This window comes from Gymnogyps californianus, chromosome 3 (genome assembly GCF_018139145.2).
Source record: "Gymnogyps californianus isolate 813 chromosome 3, ASM1813914v2, whole genome shotgun sequence".
Lineage (NCBI taxonomy): Eukaryota > Metazoa > Chordata > Aves > Accipitriformes > Cathartidae > Gymnogyps > Gymnogyps californianus.
The window spans coordinates 60937225-60964793 of NC_059473.1; the positions used below are offsets into that span (position 1 = coordinate 60937225).

The 27569-nt window shown below is 42.7% G+C and overlaps 1 protein-coding gene across 3 annotated transcripts in view; it reads left to right on the forward strand.

Moving 5' to 3' along the window:
- The window catches only part of HIVEP2 (HIVEP zinc finger 2), a 144139-nt gene that overhangs the window by 48598 nt on the left and 67972 nt on the right, over positions 1 to 27569 (forward strand). For 2 of the 3 annotated variants that reach the window (XM_050894969.1, XM_050894970.1), the window contains exon 3: positions 18514 to 18575. The exons of the other annotated variant lie outside the window; for it this stretch is intronic. The gene's annotated coding sequence lies outside the window, so the exon portion shown is untranslated. The remainder of the gene's footprint in view (positions 1 to 18513; positions 18576 to 27569) is intronic. 3 annotated transcript variants of the gene reach the window in all.

A 27569-nucleotide genomic window follows, 5' to 3' on the forward strand; every position in this document is an offset into this window, starting at 1 on the left:
TTTTCTGGGTCAGCCAGTTGGCCAAAAAGTGGTAGGTGGTCGAGCAGAGTTTTGAGAGCTGTGAAATACTGGTAGCACTTGGGAGGTTATGTGCCTTAGGGTAAATTTTATGCAGAGAAGAATGCGTTTCCTTCGTTATTTTTTCAGTGAGGCAGCCCCATCAAGGTGGTTGGCTTTTTCGTGAAATGTCAGCATGCTTTTACATCAGAAGTGTTACATGCCAGTTGCCAAACTTTGCAAGAAAAAACAAAATTTTTGGAAGACTGGCGAATAGCGACTGCAACCTGACCTGACGGGGAGACGGGGAGCTCACCTTTTGGCTCTGGAGCATGGGGGAGGTGGCGGTGAGCCCGGACCCCCAAACTGTCTGAGCTCTTCTGCACGGGGGCGATCACGTCTTTTGTTTTGAATGCAAAAATGTAAGGAGAAATTTGCTATGAAGGAGCACCCAAGGACTTTCTTTTTTCTGTGTAGTTTTCTAAAATTACTAGCGCATAGAAAGACATTGACCATACAGTAGGTCAGGCTGCCCTTTTGATAACTGAGACAGTATTCGGATAATTGAGATGCCTGTGATTGCCTGTGAAAATTTGCTGATGTTTACACTGCTGTCAGTTATTGAAGTCACACCGTAATATTTATTGTGGGATCTTGCAATGGATTTTAAAATAGATCGATATCACAGCAAAAAGTGGGAATTTTCCTCATTTTTTCTGTGGTTATGAAAATGCCTTAATAGCAGTATAGTGCAGTAAATGTTAAACATTAAAAGCTGGTTTTGTGTCTACTGATAAGAGTAGATTGGTAGAGGAGGAAGTAACTTGAGTGTGGTTGGTAAAGCTGATAGGAGTATGGTGGAAATCAAAGCGGGGGATGATTGTAGACTCAAAGCAGTAACATGCCGTCTTTGAAGGATGAGTTTGGGTCAGCGACATAACAAGAAGTGATAATGAGGAGGACTTTAACCCTAAATTAAAAAAAAAAAAAAAGAGGCAGATGATTCTATACAAGAAGCTGCACAACTGATGCAAAAAGTCAGCCAAATATAGAGAGAATGAAGTCCATAGAACATGAAGTACTCTCTTAAACTACATAGAAATGGAGGGGTTTTTACTACCGTGCTATAGCAGAGATGAATTCAACTGTGCAGAATGGTTATGCAAAATGTTCGCTGTAGGGAAATCACCGTTTTCCGTAGATTCTAGGAAGGAGTTCTGGCACGCCGCCGGCAGTGATTTATTTTCACCCAGCCCCAGTGCTTGTGGCTGGCACTCAATGAAATCTTCCAGGGTAAATTATTTATTTAATTAAGAACGGCCACATTTGCACCGAGAGACTGGCAGCACAGCAGCAGGAAGTCTGTTAGAGATTAAGTCTAACTTCTTACAGATAGGCTGCTTATGTATACTATAATTAAAATCGTAAATAAGTGTATGTTGGCACTTTTGTTGAAGCTTATTAACAACAGTTCATAATATTGAATGCAGTGTATGTACTGCCATGCGTTGTAGTCCTCTAATTTATTGATTAACTAACCCAGAGGCTTGTGCAGCAAGCTAAGACACCAGATTGTTGCTAACTGAACTTTTGAACTTTTCATAAGAAAAGGAGACGTCAGTAAGAGAAGAGTCAAATTTATGAGTGCATAAGCATGAGCAACTCAAAAGCTTTCATTTCAGTAGGCATTCCCATAAGAGCAAAGAGAGAAATCCCCCTCTTCTTATGCCCAATAGGCAAGGTAATGCTTTCTTCTTAGTTTAACATATTCCAGAGATAACAGTTACAGCTGGTGGTTTGAGGGAGTCCCAGGAAGAGAGGAATTTGAATATAGCTAACGAGAGAAACTGTCGTTTGAGGAGAAATCCCTGGAGAGATTTCAGATTGTTATCTGTGTTGTTTTTAAAAAAAAAAGAAAAGGTGAAGCAATATGATTTGGTAATTGTGCTTCTATCAATAAATTTGATTTTTTAAGAATACATTCTGAGTTTGATCCTTGCTTTCTTTCCCTGATTGTTGAGTAATAAGAAAAAATCTTGCAAGAGGAGAAGCAGCCACCTCTTTTAGAGGAAACCACTCAAGGATTTAAGCTGTGTAGTTTGGCATGAAGGAAAAAAATGGAAAAACATTTTGAAAAATATCAGAAATGGACAGTTTTGAAACATTGGACATATTTGGTTTTGGATGGGCCTAATAACCAAATCAACACAGAGCTAAATTCACCTTCTGAGGGCAAGTTCCCCTTTCAGCGGGCGCAGGCGGTGGGGGCCAGCAGGCAGGCTGCCAGCAGCTGAGGTGGGGCTTTCTCCTTTGCATGGGGTGGTTTGGACCTTCCCCTGTCCTCCCCCTGTGCTTCCTCCCCAGTCCTGCTGGTTGCCTAATGGTCCTTGCTGAAGCTGTCAGCAGCAACGTCTGAAACACCCCTCGACTTTGAGAGGTCGGCTTTTTTCTCCGCAGCCCAGGCTCTCCAGCGCTGCCGCAACTTGGAGCAAGTGGGCAGTTGGGGTTTGAGGAAGGCTTTCCCACTGTCTTGGCTGTGGTTTCACATCCCAGAGGGGCTGCTCCTGCTACCTGTCCTCTGCGGCTGCCTGCCTGAGCCCACGCTGAGCTGGTTTGGGCAGCTGGACGAGCAGCGAGCTGTTGGGTGGCCAGGGGTTTCTGATGGGTTAGCACCTTGGATTGGCTCCCCATGGGCACAGGCAAACTCTAGAGCTGGCAGGAGTACGCGGCTGGCATTGAGGGGAAGAAGCAAAGCGGCATCTCCCCCTCTTGGGTGGCAGCTCGCCATTGGACTGACCTCACCAGAGCGTGAAACTGCATCCTCAACGTGCAGATCAGGGCTTGTACATGCAAGGTCGTTCACACTTGAGTACTATGTTACATTGTCATGGTAATCAGGAATGGATACTGAGGAGATGATGGTGAAGGACAGCGGTGTTTCCTATGCTGCCTTTTCCGCTCCCCGCTTTTGGTGACCCCAAGTCACTCTCTGTGTTTCCCTTTCCAGAGGGAGTTAGAAATGGGTATACATTCAGAACTGGGTTTTTATTGGCAGCACCTGTGAACAATCAAAGATTGTTTGTGCAGATTTGCAGTCAAATTTCAAACTGAAATGAATGTGATTTCAGAATAGTTTGTTTGCAGTCATTGTTTTTATATTTTGCAAAGAAATAAAAGGCTTTACAGTATGTCCTAGGTACTCCTAGTTACTGTGCACTGGAATCATAGAATCACAGAATGGTTTGGGTTGGAAGGGACCTTTAAAGATCATCTAGTCCACCCCCCCCACCCCCCCCGCTGTAAGCAGGGACATCTTTCACTAGATCAGGTTGCTCAAAGCCCTGTCCAAGTTGACCTTGAACATTTCCAATGATGGGGCATCCACAGCTTCTCTGGGCAACCTGTTCCAGTGTCTCACCACCTTCATTGTAACAAATTTCTTCCTTATGTCCAATCTAAACCTACTCTCTTTCAGTTCAAAACCGTTGCCCCTTGTCCTGTCCCTACAGATTTTGGTAAAAAGTCTCTCTCCATCTTTCTTATAAGCCTCCTTTATATATTGAAAGGCTGCGATAAGGTCTTCCTGGAGCCTTCTCTTCTTCAGGCTGAACAACCCCAACTCTCTCAGCTTTTCTCCACAGGAGAGGTGTTACATCCCTCTGATGATTTTTGTGGCCCTCCTCTGGACCTGCTCCAACAGGTCCATGTTTGTCTTGTGCTGGGGACCCCAGAACTGGATGCAGTATCCAGGTGGGTCTCACAGGAGCAGAGCAGGGGGGCGGGGAATCACCTCTCTTGACCTGCTGGCCATGCTTCTTTTGATGTAGCCCAGGATACGGTTGGCTTTCTGGGCTGCAAGCGCACATTGCCAGCTCATATCCAATTTTTCATCTACCAATATTGCCCAGTCCTTCTTCACAGGGCTGCTCTCAATCCATTCATCCCCCAGTCTGTACTGATACTGGGGATTGCCCCGACCCATGTGCAGGACCTTGCAGTTGGCCTTGTTGAATTTCATGAGGTTCACGTTGGCCCACTTCTCAAGCCTGTCAAGGTCCCTCTGGATGGCATCCCTTCCCTCCAGTGTATCAACTGCAGCGCTCAGCTTGGTATCATCCACAAACTTGCTGAGGGTGCACTCAATCCCACTATGTCATTAATAAAGATATTGAACAGTATCAGTCCCAATATGGACCCCTGAGAGACACCACTTGATGCTCATCTCCATTTGGACATTGAGCCATTGACTGCAACTCTCTGGATATGGCCATCCAGCCAATTCCTTATCCATTGAATAGCGCATCCATCAAATCCGTATCTCTCCAACGTAGAGAGACAGGGACGTTGTGTGAGACTGTGTCAAAGACCTTACAGAAGTCAAGATAGATGACATCAGTTTCTCTTCCCTTATCCACCAATGCAGTCACTGTAGAATAATATATAGAATAAACCCATCATGTTTTGATGGTTAACTTTATTTGGTCACTTCAAGTCAAGTGGCATACATATGATGTGAACAGACCACTGAGACTACTACTATTTTTCATCAGCATATTCTAAAAATACTTTTAAAGAATTTTGGTGAAGAATAGATCTCAAAAGTATTTTTAATTAATGTATTGGAATAGGAAAGTACACTTCCCTCAACTTAAAGTTACTCAACTGTAAACGAGCTAGTTATTTAACAGACCCAAACTGAGTACAGTGAAATGAAGAACCCTCAGATCCTTTTGCTGCAGCTGCAGAAGAGGCTATTGCTATCAAATGCTAGTTTCTCATTTCAACAAAACCTGGTTCCAGGTGCTCAGCAACAGCTTTCCTTAGTTTCATGGTTTGATTTGCTTTAAAACTTTGGTATAAACCCTGTAATTTACTGTTAACTATGCTACCAAATGTAACCAGTTTAGACTATATAATAGGTAGTGATAATTTGAAATTTAACTTTAAGTATACTTATTTCCAAAAATAAAAATGTTCATTTTCATGTTAAATACCTAAAATAAGCACAACTCCCACCACCGCCATCCATTGTTACTTGTCTTAGATTTCTTCAGGGGTGTTTGCATGCAAAGGGAAGTATCAGATTCCTACTTCCAAATAGAGAAAAATCATTATGTAGTCTCAGAAGCCTCTACTTCTATAATATTTTAATTTTGCTTTTCAATTATAATCAATATTACCTATTTTGCCAATGCTAGCATTGGGAGAAAAGCCTTAAGAGATTGATGTGCAGGCAGAATGAGAATAGCATGACTATTTTTATGTTTCTGACATCAGTGTCCTGGTTTATCTAATGTTGTATGACACAGTGGTTAAATGCTCCATATTATTCCATCCTCAGTGAGCCAAACATCTTTTCCAATATTGCCCCTTGTTTCAAAGGTTGTAGAAACTTTTAAAAAATAATTTGCTAATTTGGGGTGTTCTCTTACTGTCAGTTTGGAAAGCTAATAGTCTCTACTTTTCATAAACAATATTCCTACACCATGTTAGTGTATATTCCTAATTGGATACTCATGGGTCAGTAAGAGATAATTCATCAGCTTCCTACTTCAAATATGGCATTTTTAAAACTGTCATGAAGCTTTGTTACAACAGGACATCTCTGCACTCTTTTATACTTATTTAGATGGGTACCTTTAGTTACCATCATGATTCCTGTTCTGTCCTTTACCTGTTTTCATTATTTTTTCTCTATATTGAAAGGCAATACATTTTTATTACTGGGAACAGTAAAAGCTGCTCCTACCAGATCCTCATTTTTCCACATCTCCTTTTACCCCATAGATACCACCTTCACCGCCCATCTGTCACATTCCCACATCTGTACCTATTCTGTACAAGGGTTTGCTGGGTTCCTTTATGGTTCAAGAAAACAGGCTTTTGAAAAGTCTGTTGGCTTCCAGAAGTAGTTACACAAACCAGCCTTGTGCTAGGTTTCCTGTATGAGAACTGACAGAACTGACAGCTGGTTGTAAAAAAAGAAAGAAGAAAAGTGAACCATGCCAAAAATTTCACTTTCCAAATGGAGTAAAATGCCTGTTTTAGGTGAACAAAGGGTTTTGACTATTCCTTGTTCAAACAACCCCTTGGTCTTTTAACGACGTAGAGATTTGGATTGCATCACCTTAATGAGTATTGACCGAGCCTGTGGTGTCCTTTTCCTGGCGGTATGCGTGAAAGTAACGCTAGCTGTAATGTTGTAAGGTGCTAGAGAAACGGAGCCCCAGGACCCTTCCAAAATGCCTGGCCACTGGTGATTAACCTGTTCTGTGTTTCAACAGGCAAATGGCATGTGGGTAGTTAACTTTCCAAGCACAGCTGGATGTTGCAGGAGCAGCCTGGTGCTTCCCAAACATTTGAGCAGTTATTGCTTTACAGCTGCTGTTCAGACACAGAAATAAGAGAGTGTATGCTGCAGCTTTCTTTTTCCCAATCAAGGTATAAACAGACCTTTTGACAATTATGAAAGCAGCCCTAAAAGTTAGTCAATCTCACAGTATTTATCTTGAGCTTCAGACCCTGGTCTTCCTTCTACGTTTACTTTGATTAATGGTTGATATGATGCTATGGACATCTCTATGGCTTTAACTAAATGCACGGAGGCAGCCAGCTCCAGCCAGCCTCTGCCTCATGCAGCTGGGCAAGGAGGAAGAGAACAGAGCTTTAACCTTGCTTTCCACACAGCTTCCCCACCTCTTGCGTCCTTTGAGGGGCCGGTGGCCACTGGTGTGACTCAGAGCAGACGCACCCGCTGGTGGAGGTGCCGAAGAGCTGTCCTGGCAGCCCGCGCTCGGCAGGCACCTTGTGCTGCTCCTCTCTTGGTGCCGGGGCCGGGGGCACCACAGGCACGGCGTCTCCTGGGGCAGCTCTTCCTTGGCGGGGATTTCCCTCCAGCTGGGGGATCGCCTGTTTGGGATTTGGACACCGTTTCGTTTGCCTCACCTGTCACGCTAGAGATGGTGTCCAGGGTATGCATTAGCATCCCTGCCTTGCGGCTTTTACAGCTTTGAAGATGTAGCAGTGCTCCAGGCACGTCCCCGCCACAGCCATGCGACGGTGTGGTGATGGGGCCGGGTATCGCAGTTGCACCGATACAGTCTCTGCGGAGAGGGGCTGGAAGGAGAGGGGAGGGGAGCACGGCGGGTGCAGAACGGGGAGCGCAACCCTTTGACAGATGTCAGAGTGAAAGAAGAGGCAAGCTCTCTCCACTCGCTCAGGCATGCGCGATGGCAAAAGGGAGGTCCCGGGCTGTGAGTCGTGAAACTGTCTGATCCATCACTGACTAATGTTACATGAATTTCAGGATGTGTGGCAAAACATAATATATGGCTTATAAGCTGTTTAAAGGCTCCTGATAAAGGGGGGGATTATAATACGCACTTCTGAATGGGTGAGGGGCTTTGCGTGTTTCGTGTGAAACATTCCAGGTTGTGTTTTCCCGTGGAATTTGCAAACTTGCTACAACGTATATTTAGGTACTTCACAGGTTCTTGGTGCCGTGGTATCCTGCACGTTGACACGTCTCCTATGTTTCATGACACTGGTGTTATTGTAAGAGCTCCTACAATTGAGAGCACTAGGGGATTGGAATGTATTGACTCCCACATCTTGTGTAGGAAGCAAATTGTTTTATTCCAGGGCGTTGCATTGAGTGGGCACCAGCGAAAGACCTGGGAATGAGAGGAGGAGGAAAGAGACTGCTGCTAGGTGTCTGCAGCAAATTGGTTAGGATAATCAGCTAGAGGGCACCAATGAATATTTCTTCTTAGGGCTGTTAAATTAGGCCATGTGGACTGCCAGCGTATAGATGCATGAGAGAAATGTGAGGGCTTTGCGAAACGGTTGTGCTAAAAATAATTTTCGGTGTTATTTTTAATGTTATCACAGATGAAGAAAGTGAGGTAGAAGTTTGTAGCCTGGGACATTTCTTTCTCCTGCTTTACAGGGTAAACACTATAAATCCTTGAGTGTTTGTTTGGCTAGGTAATGCTTTCCCAAAGTATGTCAATGAAGTAGGCATCGGAGTCATAAAATACTTTCCTATATTTAGATTTTAAATATGCAATAGAAAGCCATTAACTTTTAGACTCCTAAGCACCAAAATTGCTTCTGAAGAGGGGGCTTGGATGTTAAAATCAGTTAATTAAAAAAATAAAGATTTTAATATTGGCAGAAATGCACAGTCAGTGTTTCACGATCAGCAGTGTTAGTAGGCTCAGTTATATCCTAGTAAGTTTGGTTGCTGTGAGGGCACGAGAAGGATCCTGAAACTGTTGAAGGGGGCAGGACTATTGTGGGATTGTATAAACTGTGGGTTAATTTAGAGGATTATGTTTTTAACTTGATATTAATGCCAAAAAAAATCCAGTTGCAGAGAATCATAGTGTAATTTAGGCTAGAAGGGATCATTGGGGGTCATCTTTCTAGCCCCTGCTCAAAGCAGCTGCATGGTACATGGTTTTGCATGTCGTCGATAACTTACCTTTACATGGTTTTGATTTGTGCAAGAAAGATTAACTATTCAGGTCTTTTTTTGAGTAGTAGAAAGGCAAATGCCAAAGAAGGGTAAAAATTAAGCCAAAAGTATTTTACAAAGAAGTTGATCCAGATAGCGTTGAAGCGTCACCAAAATATCCCACACCATTTCACATATATTGATTTTTTTTTTTAGAACAAACATTGCTCTTAAGTAGCACAAGGGACTTAGTTTGAGCATTTGTGAATTAATTTTAAATTGTTCTTTTCATTGCTGGCTAATATACAGAAGGAACTGGTAAATAGTAAGAGCAAAGGCTATACAGCATTTTATAGCCAGTGGTTCTGTTTAGACTTAATCCCTATAATGCAGTGTTAAAATTTACAAAACAGCTTGTAATTGCAGTAGCTTATTTAAACCAGCTATTTGTGGTTATGTCTGCTGAGGAAACTTAAACTTCAACGTTCCCCAGCCATCTAATAGCAGCAAATTGACTGCGGGTCTCTTGTAAGAATATCTAAATGTAGGCTGTTGAATAATCCCTTTGGGGGCCCTGTAACTATTTTTGTGCCTGGATATGCGTCATCAGTGGGTATTTTCTCTGGTGACTAGCTTACATCAGTAGGTCTCCTACCATACACTCTATCAGTGAGTGACTTATGATTGATGGGAGTCACGGCTGCTGTTTAGCTTTTATCAGTGACCTCAAATAATGGACAACAGGAATTTCCAGGCTGTTAAATTCCTTGAATGACTGAAGACACGGGATGGCTCTGCTGATAAATGCAGGTAGTACCCAGATACTGAGTGTTCACCGGGGGCCGAGGCGGGGAGGAAGGAGAGGGGGGTTCCTCGGCTGCAAGGCGGTGAATCCAGCTCCGACGCGTAGCTGACAGGTACGCTTCCCCGGACGCCGGGGAAGCGGCTGCGCCGGAGGACCGCCGAGCGACCGTGATGCTCTGACTAACTCTCCCAAGCTCTCCAGCCATACGTGGACGCCAGTGGCAGCGGCAGTAGCGTTTCAATGTCTTTAACTGGCTGATCTTTAGGGCAGTTCATCGGTCCGTTTTATCCCAGGGAGACAGGCAGTTTGCAGCTCTGTGGAGGGAAGTGCTGTGGAATTTTCAGCTGCAGCCTGGTTGGTTTCTTAACCCTTTTTGTTACTGCCCATGAGCAGCGAGCGGATTTATTGGAGTGCTTAACTCAGGTGCTATCTGGGCTAAATCTGAAGGTGCAGTAGGCTACGTGGTTTTAAGGTTAAGTTGCACCTGCCACAGTGACCCACTGAGCGTACGGTCGTAGTTCATTTCCTGGTGTTCAGTACTTCATATTACAAAAATAAGGACTGCAGATACTGAGTTATCCCCTCTTCTCCTTCCACTCTGCTGTTCTGTCAGAAGCTGACGTGTGAAATGGGGCTGCAAGACAGCTACGAGATTTTTGTGAGTGTTACCTGTGATGAATTTAGCAGTTGTGAGTCAGCCCTACGGCGAGGCACTTTGTAATTTCTTCTTCTTTCCCCCCTGTTCTTCCCATGTCTCCCGGACTCAGTCCCTTTGATAGAGCTGTGATAGGAAACAGGAGATCAGCTCTCTGTGAACTCGAGCTCAGAAGTCTCTCAAGCCCTTCTCCTGGCAACCAGGGAGTAAAAATGACAGACACGGATGCTCTCGGTGTGATTGATGATTTTAAAAAGTCCTTAATGCTGTTTATTGCGCGGCATTGTTTGGCTGAGGGAGGATAGCAGCTGGATTCAGATTCCTCCTCACCACTTCTTCCTGTTGGCAGGTGGCCCTCTGCATGGGCTGGGCTTGCGAACTCTCACGCGGGTCTTACTTGTTTGAGTGCCTACTGTTGTTTTTCACTCAGGTGACAGCAGACTGGGTTTTGTGCAGGATTTTGAGACTTGAAAACTTTCAGAGGGAAAACAGGAGCTTCATTTTAACTCGCCTGTGTGTCTCCTCCTCTGCATGTACTAGCCCAGAGGTCGTAGTTAATGAATGAAACCAGGCTTCTTACAGGAGCCAGTTAACCCACGTCTGTGCGTTTGTTGACACAGTGCTTACATAAAGCTGCCTTTGGTAGCAATGCATGTGCTGTCGTAGTGTGGATGCCCTCGCTCTGAGAGATACAGGTTATGTATGCCTTTCCATTCCTTGCAGACAGGTGCCTGGTACAACAGACGCACTGGGTCTGAAGCAAGTTTCCTCATCTGCTCTCTGGCTAGTTGAGTGCTGGTTAAGAACTGCATTTGACAGAAGTAGTAGGAAGAGAAGCGGCAATTAAAAAGAGGCTTGGAAGATCAAGGGAGAGGAGGGAATAAAAAGGTTTTCATTGAACTGTGATTTATGAGTATACTCTTCCTTTGTTTCTATATCTTTCTTTTTTTTGCAATCACTTCAATAAGACTTTGTGATTCATGACAAACTGGTTATAAAATTCAAAATCCGTAAAAGGGTAAGCACAAAAAGCTTGATGACTCTTGAGTCATTTGCATTAAAATTCAGTGAATTTTCCTGGGGTATTGTGCTTAGAAAACGTAAAGCTTGCTAACTGGTTGATGTTGCTATATGTATTATTTGACACAGCTTTCTAGGAATCGTTATGCCCGGCTACACTTTAATATCTTTTGGCTAATATTAACCTCCTTCTCCCATATTCTTAGAGGGATTGTATTTTAGGGTAGTGATAGTATTTTAGGGTAGCTTTCATTTACAGTGTTTGTGCGAAAGCTCAGCATCATCAGCTTTCCAGAAAGGCTCCGCAGGCCTTCAAAACATTTCAGAAAGGGTTGTCGTTTGCTAGGAAAAAGCATTAGCAAGTTGCCTGCTGTTTCCTGATGCTTGACACTGGGATTGTCTGCAAGGCGGAGGGATGAAGTCCAAACTGACATGTGGCAGTGTGTGTAGGTACCTCCCTGTGTGCTGTGACAGAGGTGTCACGTTGGGGACAAACTAATTTTGGTGCTGACCCTGCAGTGAAGTCATGCCAGGTGGATGCCTGGGTCCATATGCCTACGCCCTGTTGACTTCAGTGACTAAGTGCAGGCACGAAGTTCTGCTTGCACAACTTGAATTGATGAACGATGACCCCGTGGCTAAAGCCTTGTTTTTCCAGAAGAGCCTTCACCTATTCAATGGCCACCTTTAAAATCTTGCCAGTCACCCTGGACAACGGCTAACCAGATATTTCTTCTTGGTGGTTAAAGTAATAAGGTGTTGTGAGCAAGGGATACTGCACGTTCACTGGAAGTCAAAGCATCCACTGCTGCATCTTGTAATAAGTCCATCGGCAAACCTCTCCCTCCTCCAGCAAAGCGTGTTGGTGTTTCAGTGTGCAACTAGTTCCCAGTGGGCACAGGACTGTAATTACCGTACCTGGGAGGCAAAAACGGAGACTGAATCTGACACGGGAATATCAGGGGCTTCATTTTGAAATGTTTTTAAAGATCAAATACAATTAATTTCTCTCCTACCTGTTAAATATGACTGCACGCTCTGTACAGCTGCTGTAGTGTCAGATAGTTGTTGAGGGTCATAACAATGAATCGGTATTTAATAGTTTTGTATCATTTTGACAAAGTACTCTCAGTGCTTAAATACTCTTGAGAATAAAGAAGTGCCCTGGGATGGGAAGAACAGCAAAGGTAATACAAAGCTCACCTTGCCCATGGCCCTCCCTTCTGACAGCACTATTTTGTTTGAAGAGTGACTGTATGGAGCAGGCAGTGCTGCTCAGTCATTAACGAAATCATTAACGCAAGTAGAGATATGTTGCTACTGTGAGCTGGCTATACATTGTAGAAGTATTCTGAAATATGAGGCAAAATAGTGGTTTCACTACTTCAGGGCATATGATATCTTTTGATTGCGTTAGTTCAAAATCATCTTATTATAGTCATAAATACTTGATCTCTCAAGGTGATCTTTGTGTTTCCATAAAGTCCCATTGAAATCGTTGAACCAGTTCCTAGATACTAGGAGACTCTAGTTTTGGTCAGCTTGTGTGAAGAAGGGCTTGGATAGTTTCATTGGTTTGTTTTGGGTTTTGTTTCTTCAGGTGTCGTGGAGGAAATATGGGTTAGCCATCGCCTCATTTAGACATTATTTTGCTGCAGGGAAAAATAAGGAGTTACTCATAAACATTGTTGATGTTTGTAGTGAGTGGAGTAATAAAGAGCGAAGAGGAAGAAAAGCAATGCAGTGAAATAGTGTAAGGAAAATATAGCGTAAAGAAAAGTTGGAAAAGTGAAAAAAGGTATTGGTATTTCATTTTTGTGGTATTTCATTTTTTTAATCCAATTGATAAGATAAATGAAGAGCCTTCCATCTTTTTGATGTTATTGTGTACAATAATGCGAATGAATGGAGTCAGATAACACTTCAGCTCTTCCTGCACACTCTGTGCCTGATGACCTTGGTCCTGAAACCTTTGCTCATCAACTCAGTCCTTCCTGCAAGCAGCCAGCACCTTTCATAAGACTGTAGGAGATCTAGGACCAGGTTGTCAGTAAGTTAATAGATTTGTAAATGTTACCCTGGCATTGAGTTAGTTTGAAAGGAATCCACTCATTTGTTTGCACGTGGGGAAGAAGAAAGAAGGAAGGTATTGCAGGTGAAGCCTGTGTACTGTGGCAGACGGGAAGGTACCTCCTTTATGTCAGTAGCCCGTCACCAACTCCTGTAAACTGTGGCAAAGTCTTTTCTTCGTCGCCTGTTTTGTTTCCTGTATGTACACAGCACAGTAATTCCTGCAGGGATTTTTGCTCTTGGCAGTATTTCTCTTTAGTGCCACAAAGTGAGCATTTTTCCTGCAGGACCTCAAACAGCTCAACAAGTGGTGTGCTGCCAGTGACTCAGCGCAGAGTCCCTGTCCATCTGCTCGCAGCCACAAGCACTCCCTACCAGCCTCCTATTTTCAGATGCAAAGCTATATGTGAATCCTGAGATAGGAGCGGGTAATGGACAGAGTTATCCTGGGTAAAGAGGTCCCATACCCCAAAGAGGCTGTGAGGGAAGAAGCTCCCTTCCAGCCCAGGTTAAAATCTTCCCGAGGCAGATCCTGGCCCTTTGCAGGGTGTTCAGATTGGCTTGGAAACTTGGTGTAAAGGAGGCGAGAAAGAAATGCTGCACACTGACATCCCCAGGAGCCTTGATAATGTCAGGACACCTGACAGTACAGCGGTACTTCAAAAATATCACTGTCGTGAAGGACTTACATGATACTGCAATAGCTAATAACATGAGTGCAGTACAAGGCACTAATTCAAGATTGCTGAGGAGTTTGCCAAGTGTCTGTAGTTTCATGTCATGACTTTGTCCCTTTGCGGACGGGCCTTTAGCATTGAGGAGTTTTCCAGAGACTCGTCCAGCCTTTCTTTTTTTCAAGCACAATTGCCAGTTGCTACCCGCTAGTTAGAAATAATAGCAAATAAGTTAAAAAATGAGATTCCTTATCAGGTAGTCATGTGTTTTTCACAAACTTATTCCAACATGCTCAAGGATGGACTCTCTGCAGCTTTTCTTCTTGTACACTTATTTATACTTTTAGGCAGTGAAGTGGATGTACGTTTGAGGATTGCTCTGCATGCTGCTTGTGACTATCTTTGTTCAGGGACAGAGAAGATAGAAAGTCAGTCCATGAGGTCCTGACATCTGCTGTCCCTTGCTTGGGAGGTAGGATATCAGTCTATCTGCGGTGTGAAACTCCTTCCCCTCCACCTCCAGGGAATTCCATTTCCATGTACAAAGGCCAGCCAGAAATTCTAATCTGGAAGTCTGTAATTTGGGAATGAGAAAGAAATGGGGTTATGACAACTAGGAAACACAAAGTTCTTTAAACCCTCTTTCACTAATGTGTAGGGAGAAGTAATAGTAACCAAATTTTCTTAATGTAATCAAATCATGGAGCATCACATGCAGTAAAGAGAATAGGAACCTTTGAGGTTGCTTTGCTCGTAGATCTCCATCCTCTGTAAAGCTCAGGGCCACGTGCTGATGAAATACAGGCTGTCTTTAAATGCGAACGGTGGTGATTTTTCACCCTCTTGACTCTTGACCAGGAGCTCAGGTCTCATTCCACCAGAGACTTGCCACTGGTTACAGACGGAGCAAGGCTGCAAATCAGAAGATCAGTTGCTCTTTTTAGTTTAGCATTTTCTACCTTGATTGCTATTGAATTAGATATCACAGTGGTAAAAGCATCAAAGCCTAGATGGGATCACCTAGAAGGGAATAGCAGTCTCAAAGAGGTATAAAGGAGTAAAATGGTGCAAATGAGCAAAAGGAGTATTAGGTTAACTACCAGGAAAAAAATCATTACGGTGAAGGTCTGTTCTCCTGATGGAAACCAAAAGAGCTGATGAGTTTGAGTAACTCAAAAGTGACCTGGACAAAATACTGTAAAATACACTACATGGATTTTTCTTATTTGGATACGAGATGATCTAATAGACTTTGGCCATTTCCTTTTTGATCTAATTTCTAGGCTTCTATGATCACTTTTAAAAAAGGTCATTTTCTTGCCTGTCTCACTGCAAACCTTCTTCCTGAAAGTTTTTGGCACTTTTTACCACAAAGGGAGGCATTTGCAGAAATCCAAAGTGGTGGTATTTTGAAGACTCCAAACAGATTTTTCATGGCCATATCTTGCCGTTGCTCCATTGTAAAATTCCCAGAATACTTGATGGGAGTTTTGCATTAAAATTGTATGGTATTTATATCTAGCTACTCTTTAGAGGCCTGAGTCATATCCATGCTCTATTCCCAGAGTAGCCTTCTTCCAGTTCTTTAAAGCTACAATTTGGCTTTACAGGAAATAATAATCATGCCTACCATACTGTAACTAAAATATTCAGACACATGAATCTTTTTCTTGACTTCCTATAAAAATGTCATTTATAGCTTTGTTTGTTCTAGTTTGACTATTAATATAAACAAGAGTTTATTAAAGCATTAGCTCTAGAGTTGCAGTTCTTTCTTCAGACTGCAAGGTCTTATGAAAAATATTATTGAAACTGCAGGGCGAAAACACGTATTAACAGAAAAATGAATAATGAGTCTGTTTTCGTATGGATTTTTAAAAAGTACAGCTTGTAGTTGAACTAAATGTACTATTTCTTCCACTGCAGCCAGGAAGCCCTCATAGACTTTTGACAGCGCCGCCAAAAAATTAATGCTTCAGCTGTTTAAAAGATATCAAAAGCTTGTTTGACAATTGTAATCTCTTCCAGGAATTTCCTTTCCCATTTTGCCTCCCTATAAAAACTGATAACAAGATGCTTATATAGTAGAAATGGAAAGTCAGAGGTATGTTACAAAGTGGTGTGCATTCCTTCCAGCCTCACGAGATGAGGCATGCCATCTCCACAGCGGGCTTGGAAATGTGGGCACTCCATTGTGTAAGTAGCATTTACTTCAAGGATTAACCGCTTGCTAAGATAGCGCAAATTTAAATGTTTTCTAAGCCATTTTTGAGTTTTTACGTAACGTGGCAGCCAACAGGACAGCTGTTGGAGTTGGCTGGGTAGGAACTCAAAGCAGTGACCAAGACAAAAACAAAGGAAGCAGAGAAATACGCTGCATGTGCCAGCATCAGTTGACACAGCAGGACTGAAGGCAAGGTAAAGCAGCGCCAGCCAGGCTTCTCTTGAATTTGTCTCCTTTTACACGCAACAAGATGTGACAAACTGAAATGAGATGCAGCTTGAACTTTTGTTCTGAAGTGTATTCAAAATGCACTGAAACATGGACTCAAAGGTCAGAATTGTTCCCTTTTCTGTAACAAATTCCCAAGACAGCTGTTAATACTACTCTGTCTTTTAAGGCTAATCTTTAATAGTATTCACTGGTACGTAATATGAAATATATAGTATTACTGTGGCTGTGGTGAGGAGCAGTTTTTTCTTCTCTAATGATAGAAAGGAGATTCTGTGTTAGGAAGAGTGAGATAATTAAAGAGGTTGCCAATAAAAAAGCCACTGTGTTTGTAGAGGGTGCCCTTGTGTTCAGCAAATGCCAATTAGAGAAATGTCACTTTATGTGTACGATGGGTTATTACTGCACAAACACTTGTACAATTACGCGCTGGGTCAGAAGGGCAAGTTACCTTCGCCTCACAGCCATTATTTTAAAGCAAACACAACTGTCAGGCACACAAATATCAGGCGTTGCGGAAGTGGAGCAGTCAAGTAATGACTGTTTGAAAACGCAGGCTAAAGAGAAAAAGAGTCAACGTAACAAACCTTGGCGTGGGAGGTAATTTTTACCATGTCTGCACTACATGGATTAGAAACAACATCTTTATATAATGGAGAAGCGAATGCTTCCTTCCACCACTTAAATAAAGTTAATATACTGTTATGTTGTTCTGATGCTTGGAAATGGGAAAAGAATATACATTTCTTTCCGTTACCTTCTTTGATACTGAAATGTTTGTAGTCCACATGCCTTTGTAAATGAGTTTCTGTACTTCCTTCTGTTGTGCTACCAATGGTCTGGTATCACCAACATCTTCCTGATAGACCCTGCCGTCAGCTCTTGTGTGGCTCTGACTGACTTCAGTAAATGGAATAAAGGGCAGTTCTGCAAGTGACCTGGTGCAAGACATGGCCTTGGGTGTTTATTACTCGCACCTGTTCATAGGTGTTCTACTTGGTATTTTATTTTGCATGTTTTGCCTGAAGCTTCATCAGATTCAAGTCTAAAGAGGCAGAAGGCTCTGTGGATGCTGTGGCCATCTTGGGTGTGTACAGGATAGCTGCGCTATATGCGGATTCATGAGTTTTGCTCTAAGGCTATCAGGTTTGTCTTCCTTTCTAATGTGGTTGCCATCTGTGCTTGTGCTGGCTTCTCTCCGGGTCATGAGAAAGAACACACCTCAGCAGGGACTGTGTTATCATCAGTGGCCTGAACCTTTGTGCTCGCTTGACCTCATACCTCTAGGAAGCTCAGCTGGCAAACGTAGCGCAGACCTTTGTGGCAACACCCTCTGGGGTGTGTGGGCTGCTGGTTAGGTTGTCCTGCTTCCATATACCGACGCATTTTCATTGACATGCTCTTTTCACAGGTTTGAAATCGCTGCGGCTTTAAAGTGCCAGCTTTCCCTAAAGAGGAAGCACTGTGCTCGCCCGAGGACATGCTTGAACCCAGCATCTGCTGGGCCCGGACAGGGTGGCAGAAGTTAAATGGAGAGCGCTAGTTTGAAAAATTTTATGAGGTCACCATCCTTTTAAATTGGTTTACACAGATGGCTGTCTGGTTTGTTGCTTTGTCCTTGCTTAATAGTAACTGTTTATGGAAAAATGAATTGCTTTGCAGAAGGAGGTCCAAAAGCTCATGCTGTTGTTTCCCTCACTGGAGATCTTCATGTTATTATGGGCATACAAAGATTTGGCCTGAAACGGAGATTAATTACGAAGTGCGCAGTGAATAATTAACTATTTGACTTGCTCCTAAGCTCTGTAGTCACCCGGTTAGAAATGATTTCCCAAACTGCAGGAGATAAGAGAAGGTTATTCCTGGTTTCACAATGTCCGTATTGTTCGGGCTTTGTGCTGTGTGTACTCTGACATCAGCTGATACCTACGCAAGTCGGGTCCAGCTTCTCATCGAAACCACTTCCTGGGGTTTTCTCGGGTAATGGCAGTGATTCAGAAGACACCGCAGTGCCTCAGAAAGCCGTTTCTTACATGTCACACCCAGACTGTGTGACCAGGAGGAAATGAGTTTCTTAGGAAAGAGTTTTGATCTTAAAAAGACCCATGGTTTTTTGTGTGTTCTGCATTCAGATTTAGATGTGCATTGCTTGGTTTGTGTCCTACTGACCTGTTCGTAGACTCGTGGTATGTCTTGTGGAAGATGTAAGAATATGATGTACACGTATGCGTGAGGCAGGAGCCTGAGACCAGCTTCTAGGCAGAGACGCTGATTTTGCATCCACAATTGTTCCTACCTGGCAAAAAAACCCCAAGAAATAGACAGGATTACAATTTTTTAAAGGAAATAAAATCTAAATAATGGTACTCTGCACTTTTGCAGGACTGTCTACTTAAGAAGCTGAGAGTGAGTTAGAAACATTGATGAAGCCTCTATTCTGTGAGGTGGGTATGTGTTTTTATTACGATTTTGAACAAGCATAGAAAATTCAAACCATTTGCCCGAGTCCAGACACAGAGCTATTTAAGAACCGTGAATAGAGTCCAGAAGTTTTCTGCCACGGCACGTGTTCTGATCAATACTTACAAATAAGGTCTTTTGCCCTCCTCTGGAAGGAAGTGATGGGTTTTTGCATTCTGTTAGCGTTTGAAGTGGCTCTTTTAATTTTTCGATTTCTGACTAATGGAATAAGTGACTCTCACAGATACTTTTGCTCCGCTGTCCTCCTGCTCTTGTTGTGTGGTGGCCTTAGATGACAGTTTGGGGAGATAGCAATCTGTGATAGGGGAGTCAGTGGAAATCAGACGTGTCCGCTGGATCCAGGCCAAACATAATCTGGGGTTCAGAAATGTTCGGTGTGTTTCATTACTTTTTTTATTTTAGCATTTTGTCACGGTTAGATGCATCAGCAGTCTTTTAATAAACCCCCTTCCGCGTTGAGACTTGCAGCTCAGGTTTGCAGACCCCTGAGGGCTGGATGATTTGAATAAGTCTGAGAAGTGAAACTGAACATTTGTAGGTGCAGCAACTACAGGCAGCAAAACTAGTGAATCCTTGTAATTTTGATAGACTTTGTCATTACAAGATACTGCATGCAAAACTGTCAGCTCTGCTTGCCCTCTGCATGAGCAGCTCAGACGTGGACCCTCAGCACTTCCGTGCGCTGGACTGGTCGCCCACTCCTGCTCGAGCAGCCCCGCTCCTGGGGGAACTTGTTTTAGGCAGTGGCCTGGAGAAACTCTCTCTTGGTTTCTTGGTTATTTGCACCGGTTTCCCTTTTGGCTTTGGGAGATAAACCCAGCAAGTGGGCTTCTGCCTCCTGCTTCACGCCATCAGGATCCTGGACTTGCTGGGGCAAAGAATAAGTCAGGATTGAAATGTGTCTCTTTAAGGATTTGGGGTTTTCTTTAAATCGGTGTTTGCCTTTAAAAGCCTTTTTTGAGTAAATTACTCTGACAGTAAGTACCAGAATAGATATCGATAAAATATGAATTTATGCATGCCAGCATTTATCTCTTTTGTGTCTATTCACAAATACATACCAAAAATTGACTCTAGCTCCATATGGCTCCCAATCTCTTCCCTCCCCCGGCTGTCAGCTTCTCCTTACCTGGATGAATAAAAGTGAGCAGAGTGCTGGGCCATGAGCTGAAGGTGGGTGTAGCAGAAAAGTTATATTCAAAACGTTTTTCTCTGGGACATCACTGTGACTCCTCAAGTGCCTCTCAGTTCAGATGGAAAACACATTAAAAGTACGACACAGTTTGATGCCAATATTAGCTTCACACTCTGAAAAAGGAATGAAAATACTCAGAGGGTGAGTTACCTATGTGCAGATTTGCTTTCTGAGTGATAGAGGCTGTGCAAAAGCTTTTATTGCTTTAGAAGCTTTTCAGTACACATTATGGCTATTAATTAAAATCACTTATTTTTTAATCTGAAATTTGCATTTGGTTGAATTAGAGATGACAGGCCTGCTTGTAATCTGTTCAACAGGGCTATAAGAAAATTGAGATACCTCCACCCTGAGACCTTCCATTTTCTGTACATAAGCACCATTTATTTTGCTCAGTTCTGAAGCGTTTAAGTTCAAAATCTACGGTGAGATTTGTAATACATCATTTGATTGAAATTATGCAAATCCATTGCTGTAGCCTAAAATGCTATAAGATCTTTGGGAGGGAAACCACCCGTTTCTTCTGCCTTAATGCACCCGGAGGCGGGAGGTGCAGGTTTCCCATGTCGCTGCAACGGGTGCGGTGGTACGGCAGAGCTTGCTGCCTCACTGCCTGCACTGCGCTGCCGGAAAACCCACGCCAGTTGCTTCAACGCTCTGATGTGAACCGACTCCTCAAAGTCTCCAAAATGGGAAAGTTATGAGCCAGTATTAGGTGTTGTTGCCATTAATCAATGATTCCGTTATTACAGCGTTGCCTCTGCTTCTGGGGCCGTGTGGGTGGGCAGCTAAGTGGTCGTCTTCTGTTGCTGATGCTCTAGTCAGCTGGTAAGGGAGCTGAAACGGTCACAGCTGATTTGGAGGTTTCTTCAGAGATTCCTTTCTGCCGCTGCCTTTAGAAACGAAACATGAGGCCACAGCTTTCTGTCCTGTTAGAGCATTAAGTTGTATTGTCAAATTCAGAGCAGTTAGATCAAGTTTTAAAGGTATCTAGGGGGATAAACAGAGAGAGAAGCAGCTAAGGAGGAACAGAAGACAAAACTGGTTGGAAGAACATTTAAATGGCAGGAAGTTCTGAAATACTTTAGCTCTGCTCTAAACTGGGACAAACCCTTGACAACTCTTATAGAGTAAGATATCTTATTTCAGAACATTTTAAACGTTGCTTCAGTTTTATTTTGCATAAAGATATTTTGATGGCGTGAAGGTATTCCAACTCATCTTGTATGTCTTCTTAAATTATAACTCACCGGGTAGCACAAAAATACTGTTAAACTCTTAGTATTGAAGTATCTTGTAATATCACAAGGCCTATTAGTTTTATTAATCGTCATTTAAACCAGGGACAAAATTTCTATTTTTTATGGAACTTTTCACTTCTATCAAATCAGTATGGTTTTCTTTCAGGAAGCCCTTTCAGTATGAAAAGTTTGGATGACTTACACAGTTTTACAATTTTTTTCAATTCTTATGATGCAGTTTCAATTTTTAAAATGAGTGAAACGTGCCTTGTTTTGTTGTCTATAAACCCCATAAATCCCTAGAATTACATATTTATGACTGCATAGGATTTCAGCAGAGATAGGGCTGACTTTTCATTTCTGTGAGAATGTTTACAATTGAACGGTCTCAGGAATAAAAACACAGCTTTTTTACACGTATGTTTTGCGAATATAGAACTTGCACACACTCTGAGCCGTGAACCAAAAGCTTCTGATTTAGCCAGCAGAGAGGAAGGAATTTGTCTGCTCTACAGCAAGAGGAAGTATTTGCTGTGTTATTGTAGTACATGGCCTTTTGCCATCTTTGATAAAGTATTTAAGGGTTGTGCACCCAAAGTCTGCTGCCCTCTTGACCCATCATCCATCACCGGCTGTAGATGAGGTAGATGAGACGCAGCTCCATAGGAGAGCCATTGTTTCGAGAACGGAAGCTGCAGACAAAGCGGCTCCCTGTGATTCACCATGCCGCTCAGCCTCCCAGCGTTTTCTCTTTTACCTATACCTTTTCTGGCCCCGCTCTGTGCCAGCCGAGGTGCACAGATAGACGAGGAAGCTGTGGGATTGATCTGCTTTCCACTCAGCTTCACTGGGCGTGAATGAGACGAGTGTCTGGGATTTTTTTTTCTGTATTAAAAAGGAAAACCAGAGACAATTATCACAGCACTGTGCCTTGGCGATATATTTGAATTTATTTCCCTTTTGACTATTCAACACTGTTGATAGATGATGCTTAAAACACTGAATTGCCCATCATTTTTCTAGCGCACTGTGAATTGCCCAGTCTTTTTTTTTTCCCTCTCTGGAAGCAGTTCTGGTTACAGAGATGCCAGCATCCCCAGTAAGTATGCCAAGAATGTACAGTTATACTTTATACTGCTAAATTAACAGACAGGAATAGTCACACCAAACCAGATTCAGCTCCCAGATGGGAAAGCGTCTCCTCTAGCCCAAATTTTAATGACTTTTTTACATGAGAAAGTTTCACCAATATAGCATACAGTGTGATTTAAAACAAATGCTGTCATCTCTCTATGTTGGTGACAGGTAACTTGTAGAAAATAGTGACGATTTCTTTGTTTTCAATGACCAAGCAGGGATTCGAAATGTCTGGACATTTAGGTAGGTGAACTCTTCTCTTAGTGTCTTAATTTAAATGTAAAAATATTAGTTTATCAATTGTACTTTTCTGGGCACTGGTTTGAAGTGAAAACCAGCGTCTGATTCTTATTCGATTTGTTATATATGCAATTCTCTTAGCTTTGTGAATTTAGTTATAATTTACATTCCTGTAAGTGACAGGGGAATGAGTCCTAGATGGCATAACAACAATATCAGAAGAGCTAACTTCGATTGTTGCAGTATGTGGTGCTGATGGCGTGAAATATTCTCAGACAGACATTTCTGTCTCCTGACTAGGAAGGGTCTGTTCATGAGATGATGAAATCCGTGGTCTTTGCCGATTTGCCTGTGCCAGCTGGAATACCGTGGGAGACTTTGGCCCACTGCAAATTTTAACAATGACTGTGTTATGATGAAATGAGGCAGAAGTTTTATGATTTGTTTAAAAGAAGGGAAAGGGTCTTCCACTTTTTACAAACACTTTACCTAAGAGATGCTGAAGTCCATAGCCTGACTTCTCCTTGGAACCGCTTTAGGTTCCTGCCATGAAGCCGAGTGAGATATGCAAGTGCTAGAAGAAAAAGTTAAAAGGGGCGTACACAGCCTTTCAGATAGAAATACACAATTCTCTGTGGTTGTACCAGACACTGTAAATACCATATCTCCCAGTCATTGCAGGTGTTCAGACACTGGAGAGATACTTTAGATGGGATTACTTTGTGCTGTTCTCCAAAATATTTCTAGTTTCCAGTGCACTGTACTACTCTATTCCTGTTTATAAATCTTTTAAGTGTGCACATTAAAAAAGTAATTAAATTGTCATTATAATTTATAGTACGCCTGAAGTCAATCACCTAATTAAACGGAAAGAGCAGAGAGGTAGTAGGTTCACAAGCATTTATTAAGTAGTACAGTATTAATTATGCAGGACTTTTGAACCAAGCAAAAGAGGAAAGAATGGAAACACCAATCTAAAAAGGCTTTCCATTGCTGCCCTTCTCAATTTAATAATATGAGACACCCCCCCACCCCCAGTTGGCAGGACAACGCTAATGCTTTCTTTTTGTTAATTTTTAATGAAATTATGATGGAGGTTTTTATAAGACAATCACTTGCAGCATTTTCCTGTAATATTTTTGAAAGAATAATACGTCCCCGTGCAGGGGCCTATAAATACGTGAGTAGAATTGGAAGATAGAGTTACAGTTTGGGGTGGCTTGTGCAGGAGCAGACTCTTGGTCATCACTCGTCAGCATCTCAGGCAGGGAGAGGAGCCTGTGCCGGTCCCAGAAAAAGGGCTTGGGGGGGCAGTGGAGGTGGGGGCTGGGCCCGAAAGAGGAGGCTCTGGGCGGCACTGGAAGAGCGGTGGGGATGGGTAGGGACACCGTGGTCACGAGAAGGTTTGCTCTTTCTTTGCAACCTTTCTCCCACCTCTAGCTGTAAACTCGTGTCACTTGGCTGAAGGCGGAGGGTACGAGCTGCTGGCTCGCCCCGCAGGGACCAGGGTCGGGAGGAGGCTCTGCAAGGTGGCGGGTTGTGGGTTGGAGCCTAAGAAATGGAAGTGCGTTATATTAGTGAGCTTGTGAAACAGGGCTATCTTACCGTGTCTGGTTTGTATTTTGCTGCATCAGATGATCTGCCTCAACACAAGAAGGTGATGAGGATGGAGCAGAAGCCTTAAATTTAGAATATCTTCTTTTTTCCTAGTTTATTAAAAAATTAAAAACACTGATAACACACTGAAATAGACTTACCTGCGTTCCGTGTTGTTTCTGGGGTTTTCATTTCAGCCTCAGTGGCCTTTACACATGAAAGTTAGACATCGAAACTCCTAGATAGCAGAGGGGTCTGATCCTGCAGCCCAGGCCTCGAGCCCTGACTGCGCTGAAGTAGCCCACGGGCTTCAGGGGAGAGAGCGAGTGAGCAGGCAGACAGGCAGCTGCCGGGAGCATTTCAGAGGTCTGTGATCTTGTACTGATCCATCAGCCTGCAGTGAGCAGGGCCTTACTGGTGCCTGGGGATACACATGCGGCCAGTAGGCAAAGAACTGTAATAAACCAGGATGAAGACCAGTAAGGGTTGTGAACAGAATTCAGTGTATACTTTGCAGCTCAATTGGATGTTGATGGTAGGGCTAAACTGAAATCCTAGGAAAGGAACACCTTTGCTTTTTTTCTACAACAACTTGTAGCAACAAAAGCCTCTCTCCCAGTTCACCAGAGGTGAGGCCTTTAAAAGACCTTTAGATCAGAGGTCTTTAAAAAAAAAGATGGCCAAAAAACCTTCCATATAAATGGACAGGAAGGTGTTAGAGACTTACCTACTTGTACTGTCATTATCAAATTGATGTAACATATTTGGAACCTAACTGCACAGGTATCAGTTTATCTTGCAGTGTATTAAATAGGAATTCATTGGCAATACATAATCACAACATAAGGGCAACATCTAAAAGTTGGACCTGACTTATCTGAAAACTGGAGAACCAATTCAATAGCTCTTTTTCTGGAAGGAATTGAGATTGTGTGATTGGAATATAAATCCCTGCTGAAGGCCATTTCTTTTCACAGTCTTTAATAGGCTGCACTGAATTGACAGCAAAAAAAAAACGAAAAAGAAAAGCTAGACTGAACAATCAAGAAAATTTACTGTGTATAGGTTTTTCATTTATACAGAAAACATTGAATCTATTTGGCCATAAGCACTGCAGTATTCTGTACCATCTTCTTTCGTTCAAGGATGCAGAGGATTGTACGCTAAGGCGTGATCCAGCAGTTTAGATTGCAGCACCCTGTCTCCTTGTCCTGCGCACCCACTGAGACACGGGCTCGCATGCCTTGCTGGAGGGAGACCTGTGGTTACCACTCTTAATCTGTTTATTACTGTAATTACTGTTTCAAAAGAGATAATTGGGATTCCCTTTACAACAAAGACAATGTTTTACCTTATATGGAGCAAATCAAATTATTGACAGCTCTTCATCCCAGAACTCATAATAACCCTATAATGAGCACAGTCATTATGCTTCAGGTTAGCACCGCAGCAGCATTATATAAGGAATATAACTTGACAGTTGCCTGGGGAGGGGGGAAAAAAAAAAAAAGTATATATAAAAAAGGTAGTGGCCTAACCAAGGTCTCAGATGACATAATACAAGTTGGGTTATATAATTCATTTTATGGTCAATAAGCCTGTCTTCTGAGCTGCATATTGGAAAACGTAACGCTTGTCTGTTTGTATCAGACTTTACAGCTATCTCTTTAATATAGAAATTGCTCGTGCCATGCTATTGTTGAGTGTGTTTTCAGCTTCTCACGCTGGCAGTAGGCAGAGGCAGTCCTGGCAGCGGTGTCCTCTCTCTGTTGAAACAGTGAAAAACTAGAAAACCCAAACCTTCCTCGTATTGATTCTGAAAACAAGTTGGATGAGTATTATATTGCAGCTATTTGAAGCAACGGTGGAGCGAGCCTTTCGGATACCCTCTGCCAATTTTTTTGTCAAAACAGAGGGAAAAAAGTCTCCTCTTCATGTGTGAGAGCCCCTTCTTTACCACTTTCTTTAGGCATATATTTTCATTGGGAAAATGGACTTGTTTTATGTTACAGGCAAATAATTGATTTAAAGTCCCAGATTCTACTCCAGTGCATGTGCATTATGATACTACACCAAATGAATATTGTATTTTAAATCCACAACTGTGGAAATATTTGCGAATCCTCAGGTATTGCAGCTGGCACAGGTGTTCTGTCGCGGATGGAGAACTTGACCACCTGAGTCTGTCTTTATGGGTTGCTCAGAAATTACTCAGAGGGGTCTGTGTTAGGCACTGGCAGAGTTAGGACGGGTGGGTGTTTGGTAGCACGTGCCTTGCATGCACAGTGTGTGACTCCAGGCAGCTCAGCCAAAGACTCTCTCTGTAAGTGTGAGGAGGCCACCAGCTTCTCCTGTGCTCCTGGACCTCCTCTGTGTTGGGAGCACAGGGGTGTCACAGTCATTAGTATGTATCAGGTGAAGGGTGTTATTTAAAAATCAAAGTATATGGTGCCCTTGCCATGACTGCAGCCCGACCAGGCATATCAGAAGCAGCTTTTAAGTTCCTGCTACTGGAACTTAGTGTGGCCTCGACAGCCTTCAGACGCTCTGTGTAAATGCTCAGGTAATCTTGGTGCTGACGTGGCTTCACTCCCAGCAATGCCTAATGGAGGTGACATACACTTATATAAAGGAGGTAACACTCCTTGTTCAAGTTTGGTGGAAGTTCCCTGGAATTACAGAGCACGTCCTGAAGAACAGCAGTGTTAAATTCCAGCTGTCTCATTAATGTCTGTATTCATCTTGTACGTGTGATTTTCTCAAGGTGTTTCTTGGGAGAACAATATTAAATTTGAAAGAACAAATGCCACTATAAAGCAGGTAGATGTGCGATGACATATTTGTAACTTTAAGCCTCATACAATAAATTCCTAACTAGACTTGGTGCAAACATTTCAAATCCTCTTCAGCCCACAAAATCAAGAGCCAAAAGGTAACCTCAATTCACAGGAGTCTTCAGGAAGATGGACAAGCCCGAAGTCAAGATGAAAGAGTGTTTGAGACAAGAAATCTAGGTACATTGAGTCTGGAGAAAGTGTAACTCAGAGCTTTAATTGCACATATATGTGCAAAAGGGCTGGAAAGAACAGGGCAAGGTATTTTCACATGTTATTGAAGAGAAAAGGGGGGAAAATACTGTGGTTAAGCTGCAGCAGGGAATACTTTGCTAGACCGTTTGATATTGGAAAGGGGTTACTACTACGCAACATTTAGGTCAGTGGAGCAAACTGCCATGGGAGGGTGTGGAGTCAGTCATGGCTAGACTAGATAAGTGTCTATTATAGATGATCTAGGATGACCCATTTAGAGGTGGCTTCCAACCCAAATGTTTCTGTGATTTTTGTTCTCTTCAGGTACAACTCTTGTCAGATTGACTTGGTCTTCCAGTTAGTATGAGAATTATTACAGCCCTGTTGACAAAAAAGCCCTCTGCGCTAAGAACAGCATGTAAGCTAGAAATATTACCAATATTACTTTGCATGTTATAGCAGATGTAAAATGCCAAATAATTATTACATAAACTCAATAGTGTGTTTGTGCTTATGAAC